We start from the raw sequence: 11,615 nt of genomic DNA, 5'->3' as shown, positions 1-11,615 counted from the left end.
AACTATTTTTCTTGTTTGAGGTTTCTTTTCCACACCCTGAATCTACAATGGCCCAACCACAAATTTGGGAACATTGCTTCTGAGGCCCCTTCTTTGATGAGAAAATTCAGTCCCAACTAAGGAAAGTACCTGAGTCCCAGCCTTTTCAATATAATATTACCCCTATCACCTAAAATAAGTCAAACATCCAAGTATCCATCCTGGGCCTAAGGAAAAGAGTTATTTATGCTTTTATAAAAAATGGGGCTATAGAATACACCGTAAAGTCAGAGGGAGCCACATTAGGGATTTTTGCCTCTAAGAAGGAATCAAATGGAAAATTCTCTCATTTTTCCTCCTTCTCCCCATTCCTCTATGTCCAAAGTTGAAGACAGGCCATGCTACTGGTCTTCTCACATCTTCTGAACTGAAAAACCACTTACTGCCACTTTTCTTCCAGTCTTAGCAATGTGGAAAACAAAGTCTAAAATGCTATATAAGATTCCACAAAAAAGAATGAAGCAATTGAAGCAGCCTCTCTTCTGAGGAAGGAGAAAAGGTCCATCACTAGACTCAAAACTGTTTTACTATCCTTTCACTAAACCCAAGCATGCACTCACAGGTTAACTGCTGCACAATCTGGTACTTCCTTAGAATAAAAAACATTTTTAGAAATCAAATGTCCAAAGCCTTTTGAGAAGACACCTTCTTTGTCTTGGAGAAAAATCCCTCTTCTGATCCAAAAATGGGGATTTACACATGTAAAACTGTACTTGCACAGACACTGTGAAGGTATGTTTGCATAAGAAATTGATAGTTGGTTTCTATGCTGCTTTTATCACATCGAAGCTTTAATTGTAAAACAGTATCTTTGTTTACTCTTGTAATCAGTTTTAGGATGAGCCAGGATTAGGTATATCATTATGTAACTTTTTAGCGTCTTTCATTTCAAATTAGAATGCATATTTGGAATTTATTCTGCAGTCTCAACTTCTTATCATGATAGTGGCTGAAACTGGAAGACATTTAAAAAACCCTGAAGTCATCCATACTTGCTATTTACTTCGTCTTCTCATTTGGAACAAATAATAAAATATTCACAAATACCACCATCTAAGCACCTGTTTCAAATGAAACATTAGCCTTTAGCTTCCAAAATAATTTCTTTACAATTAAGCAAGCAGCAGCAGAAGACCCATGTCAGTTGCTTCTCTCTTCCTGGAGAAGTAGGCAGGATAAACACGTTTTAGGGGCTTCTCTGTGTAGAATCTGAGAGGTGGAACAAAAAACCTGGTCTTTTCCATTCCAAATCGTGGAGGTAATGTGTAGAGAAGAGATATCCACATTTCAAGAACAGGGAAAGTGGCTGGATAAAAGAAGTCAGATTGCCCGCTATAAGAGACAACACAGAGATACCTGGAAATAAAAATAAATTTAAAATAGATTAGAATTAGGCAGTGCAGGTGGTGGGTTTGAACCCAACCCCAGCCAAAAACTACAAAAAAAAAAAAAAAATTAGAATTGGTACTTCTGTATAAGTTGATTTTTAAAAACACAATTTAAAAAATAAGAAAAGACTATTTTGGATTACACATTAATGTCCAACCATAATAGCAAATTTAGTATTGTCATCAGACAAGTAGTAGCCAGAAAAAATATATAAGCATCATATTAAAAAAAGCTAGCTTTATATACTTAAGTTATATACATAAAACATGTTTAAAAGAAGCACTACACTCCAAATTTAGATATCTATTTCTATAACAGTCAAAACCATTATGTATCATCTTACTTTGAATGACCTTCAACTACAACAGTGAACAATAAAAAATTTTTGTTTTTGACACAGAGCCTCAAGCTGTTACCCGGGGTAGAGTGCTGTAGCATCACAGCTCACAGCAACCTCCACCTCCTGGGTTTAAGCTATTCTCTTGCTTCAGCCTCCCAAGTAGCTGGGACTACAGGCGCCTGTCACAATACCCAGCTATTTTTCTTGGGTGCAGCTGTCATTGTTGTTTGACGGGCTCAGGCTGGATTTGAACCCATTTGAGCTACAGGCCACTGAGCCACAATAAAAAGTTTTTAAAACATTAGCACAAGTAAAATAATATCACCAAATGCAAGCATGTAAAACAACTAAACCAAGTTGATTGCTGCTAAATGTAAAACTGTTACATTTGCAGAAACAAGTGACAACAGAAAGAAAGACATACTGTATAATACTGTATAACTTGAAATACTTAGAAGAGGCAAATTCATTTGCAGAAATAGAATAGATTACCAGGGGCTGTGGGAAGACAGATGGAAAGTTACTGATTAATGATTACTGGGTTTCTGTTTGAGATAATGAAAAACTTCTGGAAATAGACAGTGGTTAAGAGTTGTACAACAATGTAGAATATACTTAGCATCAACAAATTATACACTTGAAAGTGGTTAAAGTGGCCAGACACAGTAGCTCAGGTCTACAATCCCACCAACTCCTGGAGGCTGAAGAAGGAAGGTTGCTTGAGCCTATGAGTTTGAGACAAACCTAGGCAACACAGGGAGACCCAGTCTCTCTCTTTTTTGTTTTTTTTTTTTGAGACAGGAGCCTCAAGCTGTCCCCCTGGGTAGAGTGCTGTGACATCACAGCTCACAGCAACCTCTAACTCCTGGGCTCAAGTGAGTCTCCGGCCTCAGCCTCCTGAGTAGCTGGGACCAAAGGTGCCCGCCACAACGCCCAGCTATTTTTTGGTTGCAGCCACTGTTGTTGTTTGGCGGGCCTGAGTTGGATTTGAACCTGCCACCTTGGGTGTACATGGCTGGTGCCTTAGCCACTTGAGCCACAGGTGCCGAGCCGAAGACCCAGTCTCTAAAAATATAAATAGGCTTGGCGCCCATAGCACAGTGGTTACAGCGCTGGCCCCAGGCACAAAGGCTGGCGGGTTCGAACCCAGCCCAGGCCAGCTAAACAACAATTACAACTGCAACAACAGCAAAATAGCCAGGTGTTGTAGTGGGTGCCTGTAGCCCCAGCTACTTGGGAAGCTGAGGCAAGAGAATTGCTTAAGCCCAAGAGTTTGAGGTTGCTTGAGCTCTGATGCTACAGCACTCTATTGAGGGCAACATGGTGATACTCTGTCTCAAAAATAAATAAAATAAATAAAAATATAAATAAAATTAGCTTGGCTTGGTGGCTTGTACCCATAGTCCTAGCTAATCAGGAGGCTGAGGTAGTAGAAGTATCATTTGATCTCAGGAATTTAAGGCTAGAGTGAGCTATGATCCTGCTACTTCACTCTAGCCTGGGCAACAGAGCAAGACCTTGTCTTTTTTTTTTTTTGAGACAGAGTCTCACTTTGTCCCAGTTGATAGTGTCGTGGTGTCACAGCTCACGGCAATCTCAAACTCCTGGGCTCAAGTTATCCTCTTGCCTCAGCTTCCCAAGTAGCTGGGACTATAGATGCTCACTACAATGCAAGGCTATTTTTAAAGATAGGGTCTCACTCTTGCTCAGGCTGGCCTTCAATTCCTAAGCTCAGGCAATCTACCCACCTTGGCTTCCCAGAGTGCTAGGATTATAGGTGTGAGCCACTGGGCCCAGCCCTCCTGTCTCTTTAAAAGAAAGAAAAAATTGGCTGGGCATGGTGGCTCATGCCTGTATAATCCTAGCATTTTAGGAGGCTAAGGCTGGACAAGTTCAAGATCAGCCTGAGCAAAAAGCAAGACCCTATCTCTACTAAAAATAGAAAAACTGAGGCAAGAGGATCGTTTGAGCCCAAGAGTTGGAGATTGCAGTTAGCGATGACACTACAGCACTCTACCCAGGGTGACAACTTGAGACTACCTCAACTAAACAAAAAGAAAGGGCAACGCCTGTGGCTCAAGGAGTAGGGCACTTGCCCCATATACTGGAGGTGGCAGGCTCAAACCCAGACCTGGCCAAAAACTGCAAAAAAAAAAAAAGACAAAGGAGTGGCAGCTATGGCTCAGTAAGTAGGGTGCTAGCCCCATATACCAAGGGCAGCGTGTTCAAACCTCGTTTGCCCCAGTCAAACTGCAACAAAAAAAATAGCCGGGTGTTAACAGTGGCACCTGTAGTCCCAGCCACTTGGGAGACTGAGGCAAGTGAATCACCTAAGCCTGTGATGCCACCGTACTCTACCGAGGGTGACAAAATGAAACTCTGTCTCTAAAAAAAAAAAAAAAGGAAAAGACAAAATAGTTAAAATGGTAAATTTTCTTATGTTTTACAACAATAAATATGTATACAAAGGCTTAAATGATTTGAGTTTATAAAAATAGCCAATAGTGATTGGCGAACTAGTCTTCCTAGCCCACTGTTTTTAGCCTGTCAGATACATAACAATATACCACAACTCTAAAATGAACCTGAATAACTCTTCTGATTGAAGACAGGCTTCTGATTCAAATCTTAGGAAAGACAAGTGTAAATTATTTCAGAATAATTTAGGAAGAGAACTGGAGAATTTGAATTTGTTGCAAAAGCTGTGGAAATAAAAGGAAGAAATAAAGGTACACACATACACCTTCAGAATCCTACAGGCTGCAAAGCTGCTACATTATAGAAGGTCACTCATCCAAAGCTTGTACTAGTCACTTGGCTGTTCTGCAATCCAATTCTAATGGGAAAATAAATGACAGTAATGCTGAAAGGGAAAGATACTAGCTAGTTCTTTCTGGAAGTAAATATATTGAAACAATTCTGTATAAACCAAAGAAGCCCTTCAAAAGAGTATCATTCCTTAATCAGGAAACTGTCTAGATTCTTTTGTTGTTGTTGAGACAGAGTCCTACTCTACTCAGGCTGAGGGCATCCCGCTGCCTCAGCCTCTGGAAGCCACTGTCCTTGATGTAGCACCCAGCTGGATTTTTCCATTTTTTTTAGGACTTGGGGTCTCACTCTTACTCCAGCGAGTTATCTGTCTAGACTCTTAAAAATGAGAAGAAGGAGGATTCCTTGGAGCTCAGAAGCCAGACAATAAATTTCTGTTGTTCTAAGCTACTCAGTTTGTGGTACTTTGTTACAACAGGTGAAGGAAACTAATACAGTGGGTATGAAGCCTATTTTGTAGATATGAAGTAACTAACAGTTAAGAAAGCACACAACTTTTGCTCTTTGAGCAACAGAACCTTCTTTACTTCTGTGGTAAATTCAGAAGATATCAACATTTGGCACAAAACAAATATGTATCGAGGAATGTTACAGGTAAACAGAAAAGTTTTCTAGAAACTAAAAATTAAAATATTATTTGGTGGCTGGGCTGGCTCAGACCTATAATCCTAGCACTCTGGGAGGCTGAGGCAGGTGTATTGCCTGAGCTCAGGAGTTCTAGACCAGCCTGGGCAACAGCGACACCTTGTCTCTACTAAAAATAGAAAAATAAGCAGTGTGGTGGCTGGTGCCTGTAGCCCCAGCTACTCAGGAGGCTGAGGGAGGAGTTTCGCTGGAGCCTAAGAGTTTGAGGTTGCTATGAGCTATGGTGCCATGGCACACTACCCTGGGCAACAAAGTGAGACTACCTCAAAATAAATAAATAGCCTATAATTAAAACTTAAGAAAAAACATTCTAAATTTTTCCTGGCTGTAAAGAAAAGTAAACTCTTATTTACTATTGATGGGAATATAGACTGGTTTAGCCACTATGGAAAATAGTATGGAAGTTTGTAAAGAAATTAAAAATATAAATATTGTATGACCCACAGCAATCCCTCTGGATGTATACCCAAATGACATGAAATAACCACCTGATAAAGGTAACTACACTCCCACGTTCACCGCAGCATTATTCATAAAAAGCTAAGTTATGGAAATAACCTAAGTGTCCATCAACAGATGAATGGATGAAAATACTATAGAAATGACAATACATACTATCATGGAATATTACTCAACCGTTAAGAGAGCATGATCTTGCCATTAGCCATAACATGGATAAGCCTGCAGGACATCATGCTAACTGAAATAAGCTAGACAAAGAAAGAAAAATATTGCAATCTCATTTACATTTGAAATTTAAAAAAAAAAATCAAAGACAGAGTAACAGAACAAAACAGTGGCTGGGGGTTGGGAAATGGAGAGATGTAGTTTGAGAATATAAAGTATCAGGCTCGGTGCCTATAACTCAACCGGCTAAGGCGCCAGCCACGTACACCTAAGGTGGCGGGTTCGAATCCCCAGCCCAGATCCGCCAAACAACAATGACGGCTGCAACCAAAAAATAGCCAGGCGTTGTGGTGGGCTCCTGTGGTCCCAGCTACTTGGGAGGCGGAGGCAAGAGACTCACTTGAGCCCAGGAGTTGGAGTTGCTGTGAGCTGTAATGCCACGGCACTCTACCCAGGGGGACAGCTTGAGGATCTGGCTCAAAAAAAAAAAAAAAAATATATATATATATATATAAAAAGTATCAGATATATATAGGAGGAACAAGTCTAGAAATCACATGTATATTATGAGAACTATAAATTCTCAAGGTAGTAAAATTGCACTATAGATGGATTCATGCTAAATGAGTTAAGTAAATGTTAATTTCTCTTGTCACAAAAAAATAAAAAGGGGGGAAAGTAACTAGGTGGAGAGGATGGATATGGACACTAAATCCTTTACTATAGCAACCTTTTTCACTATAAGTTATCCCATGACATCATGCTATATATCTTAAATATACATAATAAAATTAATTTAAATAAATTTGTTCAGTAATATTTTTTTTTTCTGGAGTCTCAAGCTGTCCCCCTGGGTAGAGTGCCATGGCGTCACAGCTCACAGCAACCTCCAACTCTTGGGCTTAAGTGATTCTCTTACCTCAGCCTCCCAAGTAGCTAGGATTACATACACCTTCTACAATGCCCGGCTATTTTTTTTTGTTTGGTTGTACTTGTCATTGTTGTTTGGCAGGCTTAGCCTGGATTCAAACCTGCCAGCTCCAGTGTATGTGGGTGGCACCTTGGCCGCTTGAGCTACAGGCACTGAGCCAACACTTATCTTTTTTTTTTTGAGACAGAGCCTCAAGTTGTCCCCCTGGGTAGAGTGCCATGGCATCACTGCTCACAGCAACCTCCAACTCCTGGGCGAGTCTCCTGCCTCAGCCTCCTAGGTAGCTGGGACCACAGGTGCCTGCCACAACACCTGGCTATTTTTTGGTTGCAGTCGTCATTGTTGTTTGGCGGGCCCGGGCTGGATTTGAACCCGCCACCTTAGGTGTTATGTGGTTGGTGCCTTAACCACTTGAGCCACAGGCGCCGAGCCAACGCTTATCTTCTTAATAAGTTGATTTCCTTCAATCTAATTAAAGCTGTATCTTTTTTTTTTTTTTTTTTTGAGACAGAGTCTTACTCTGTCACTCTGTATTAGAATGCTATGGTGTCATAGCTCACAGCAACGTCAAACTCTTAGGGTTTAGCAATCCTCTTCCCTCATGCCTGTAGTCCCAGTGCTTTGGGAGGGTGAGGTGGGAGGACTGTTTGAGACTAGGAGTTCTGAGACCAGCCTGGGTAAAATATTTAGATCCTTGTCACTATAAAAATAAGAAAAATTTGCTGGGCATGGTGGTGCACACTAGACTCTTCTCTCTTAAAAATAAAAATTATTGGTTGCACACATAGCTTAGTGGGTAAGGTGCCAGTCACATACACTGAGACTGGCAAGTTCAAACCCAGCCCAGCCCAGGTAAAAGAATAATGATGACTGCAACAGAAAAAAAGAGCTGGACACTGTGGTGGGTGCCTGTAGCCCCAGCTACTTCGGAGGCTAAGGCAAGAGAATCACTTAAGCCCAAGAGTTTGAGATTGCTGTGAGCTGTGATGCCACAGCACTCTACCCCAGGGCAACATAGTGAAAATGTGTCTCAAAAATAAATAAATAAATATTACTGGTTTGGGCAAATAATAATCTTTTTTCTCTTTCTCTAATACATCTGTTGAAAAATACAAGATTTTTTACTTTATTATCAATAAGTGCGTCCTTTCTTTAAATTGAGATAGGGTCTTGCTGTCACCCAGGCTGGATTGCAGTGGTATGATCATAGGTCAATGCAGACTCCACCTCCAGAGCTGAAGCAATCCTCTTACCTTAGCCTGTGAATAGCTGGGACTACAGGAGTATACCACCATTATCTGGCTACCTTTTTATTACTTTTTATAGAGACAGGGTCTTGCTCTATTGCCCAGGCTAATCTCAAACTCGGGATTCAAGCAATCTTTCTTTTTTTTTTTTTTTGTTGCAGTTTGACCGGGGCTGGGTCTGAACCCGCCACCCTCGGTATGGGGCTGGCACCGTACTCACTGAGCCATAGGCACCACCCAGGATTCAAGCAATCCTTTTAACTTAACCTCCCAAAGGGCCCAGGTTCTAATTATTTTTGATGTTCATCTTCTGTGAAGCTGTCAGTTCATTGTTCTAGCTATTTTAAAGCTGCTTAAACAGTATTTGGAATTACTTACTTTCCAAGTCCTGAGTTTAGCATTTTGTTTTTGAGATGAATACGAAAGCACCTAAAGGTCAAGGAAAATGTTCTTCCTGTGATAAGGAACCTGAAAATAAAAAGAACATTAGGATATAACCCCACTGGTGGCAAATGCATTCATATACAAAATTATTCAAACAAATCAAGTATTCTAATAAAATAAGACTGTTATAAACTATTCAAAAGGAGCAAAAAGCAATCTCTACCTACACTGGTATAATCTTAAAAGATGCCAGAGTCTTGCAGCAGTGACTCTCAAGTCTTTATGGAATACTGTTCAAGAATCTGCTGATATTATAGGCCCTCTTCTTCCCACAAAAATGTATAATTGTGCATAAAATATCCAGTAGTATATAGTCCCTTGCTAACCTAACAACTTTGGCTTTAGTGTAAGGCAGGAAGAACATGCCACTCATTTCGCTCCTTTCCTGGGCCTGTACCTTTTTTCTTTTCTAAGATAAGATGAAAACTACTGACAAAAGCAACAAAAAAGTCACATTTAAAAGTGTTTACCTTGGGGTGGCGCCTGTGACTCAAGGAATAGGGCGCTGGCCCCATATATGGGAGGTGGCGGGTTCAAACCCAGCCTCAGCCAAAAACTGCAAAAAAAAAAAAAAAAAAAAAAAAAAAAGGCAGACCTCTCAATCTCTGTGCAATTGTAAGTGAAACCCAAAATATATTGTATTTAAAAAAAAATGTTTACCTTGGGTGGTACCTATAGTTTAGTGGGTAAGGCACAGGCCATGTACACAAAGGCTGGTGGGTTTGAACCCAGCCTGGGCCAGCTAAAGCAACAATGACAACTGCAACAGAAAAATAGCCAGGCATTGTGGTGGGCACCTCAGTATATGAGGCTGGCACTGTACTCACTGAACCACAGGCGCCCCAGCTACTTGGGAGGCTGAGGCAAGAGAATTGCTTGAGCCCAAGAGTTTGAGGTTGCTGTGAGCTGTGATGCCACAGCATTCTACCCAGAGCGACAGCCTGAGACTGGAACCTGGCCCCGGCCAGCTAAACAACAATGCCAACTGCAACAAAAAAATAGCTGGGCGTTGTGGTGGATGCCTGTAGTCCCATACTTGGGAGGCTGAGGCAAGAGAATCACTTAAGCCCAAGAGTTTGAGGTTGCTGTGAGCTGTGATACCAACAGCACTCTACCAAGGGCAATTGTAGTTAAGACGCTTGTCTCAAAAAAAAAAAATAAAAAATTTAAAAAGTGTTTACCTGGTATTTGCAGCTCTGCTAAATCTGGGGCCAGCAAAGGGCACATCATTTGCCAACAACATTCATTTTATTATGGTATATCTATTCAAATTTGACGTCACAGTGGCTCTCGCCTGTAATTCTACCACTCTGGAAGGTCAAGGTGGGTGGATTGCCTGAGCTCACAGGTTAGAGACCTGGCCAAGCAAGAGTGAGACCTCATCTCTAAAAATGGCCAGCCATTGTGGTGGGCGCCTGTAGTCCCAGCTACTTGGGAGGCTGAGGCAAGAGAGATCGCTTGAGCCCAAAAGTCTGAGGTTGCTGTGAGATATGATACCAAGGAACTCTACCTGGGAAGACAAAATGAGACTTTGTCTCAAAAAAAAAAAAAAAAAACCCTGAACCTAACCTGTTACAGATTTAAAGAGGCCTCACCAGTTCAGAAACCTAGTAACAGGACCTTAACTAGAATTTAACACAGAGAATGAAGCATTGAAGGTGTAACAATCCAACTTATAAAAAGATAACTCATGAAATTAAACAAGAACCTAATGCAAATGCCGGCAGTACTGACCTACAACCCTGCCATATTACACAAATTATGTTCTAGTAACATATCTCCAAATTATTTCTTATTCTCTCTCTATAAAAAAATATTGTAGGCCAGGCTTGGTGGCTCACGCCTGTAGTCCTATCACCCTGGGAAGCTGAGGTGGGCGGGGGGTCACCTGAGCTCAGAGGAGTTTGAGACCATCCTGAGCAAGAGTGGGATGTCACCTCTACTAAAAATAGAAAAAACTAGCCGCGAGTTGTGGCCTCAAGCCATTCGGAAAGCTGAGGCGAGAGGCGCTTGAGCCCAAGAGTTGGAGGTGAGCTATGACGCCACGGCACTCTACCGAGGGCGACAAAGTGAGCCTTTATCTCAAAATAAAATAAAATAAAATTTGTACACCGAACTCCTTTGGTTCTGGGTCAGAAAACAAAACCAGTAAGTTCTACGAAGACTCAGCATCAGCAAAAATTAGTGCACTATTTGGACATTATCAGGACAAACAAGGACAAAACTGCTTACTCAGATCATAAAAGTTTGAGGGGTAGGAGTGGGAGCAAATGGATATAGTAAAGATTGTAAGAGGATGTCCGCTACTACACACACTCGAATGAATATCCCAAAGGGAATCAGTTATACTACATCTCAAGGTCAAAGTACTCGGGACCGCCACGAGGCCTCGATACATATCGGAACCTCAGGGCAAAAAGAACGGGCACCAAATCTTAAGGCAAGGAGTATAAATAAATCAATAAAACGAAGATATTCAAAAAATAAATTGACGGCCGACGCAGCAGCTGCTACCTATAGCCCTGCGTGGGTGCAATCCCTGGGAAACAAGCTGGCCGCACAAAGGCAGCTAAAAGTACTGTACTGGAAAGGGTTGTGGCAGGTCAAGGAGGTAGTGGGCTGGCTACAGGCCCAGAAAGCGGGTGCCAGACGCGCCAGGGCCGTCCAGGGCTGAAACCCCGGACGGGGCGAGGCCCGGGCTGGCTACCAGTAGGCTCCCGCGCTCTTTCAGGCTGGTATAGACTGCGCCACCTCCTCATCGCCTGTTCGTACCCCTGTCTCCAGACTTCTCGGCTTACCTCGCACGGCCGGACAGACGCACTCGGCCTCCTAGGGGCCGGCCCGCCCCGGGCCCAGAGGCCAGTCACCAGCCGCACGCCTCACTCCGCCATCTTCGCTCCTTCTCCAGTCCGCCAACCCTGGGGCGAGCAGTTTTCTCAAGCCCCGCCCCCGCCTCTGCTGCTGAGTACTGATTGGACCTTGGCTTGCTCGCGCTTGCTCTCCTTCAGTCGTATATTGGTTGGGAACGCACGTCGATCAATAACGCTAGCCCCACGGGATCGGATTGGGTCTTGGGTTGAGGTAATAGGGCAAATGCTTTAAGTCATTTGTTAAGAATGTAAAA

General features: G+C 42.2%; 1 long non-coding RNA gene across 1 annotated transcript; it reads right to left on the bottom strand.

Moving 5' to 3' along the window:
• Positions 1 to 391: 391 nt before the first annotated feature.
• LOC111725942 lies at positions 392 to 11,383 on the bottom strand. The gene is made up of 3 exons (XR_002773874.1): positions 11,290 to 11,383; positions 8,426 to 8,515; positions 392 to 1,395 (listed from the first exon to the last, which is right to left on the bottom strand). It is a non-coding gene; the product is annotated as an uncharacterized LOC111725942 (long non-coding RNA).
• Positions 11,384 to 11,615: the final 232 nt, after the last annotated feature.

Source organism: Otolemur garnettii, unplaced genomic scaffold, assembly GCF_000181295.1.
Source record: "Otolemur garnettii isolate 467f Iridium unplaced genomic scaffold, OtoGar3 scaffold00050, whole genome shotgun sequence".
Lineage (NCBI taxonomy): Eukaryota > Metazoa > Chordata > Mammalia > Primates > Galagidae > Otolemur > Otolemur garnettii.
The sequence above is the reverse complement of the archived record's forward strand: the minus strand, read 5'-3'. Positions and strand labels throughout refer to the sequence as shown.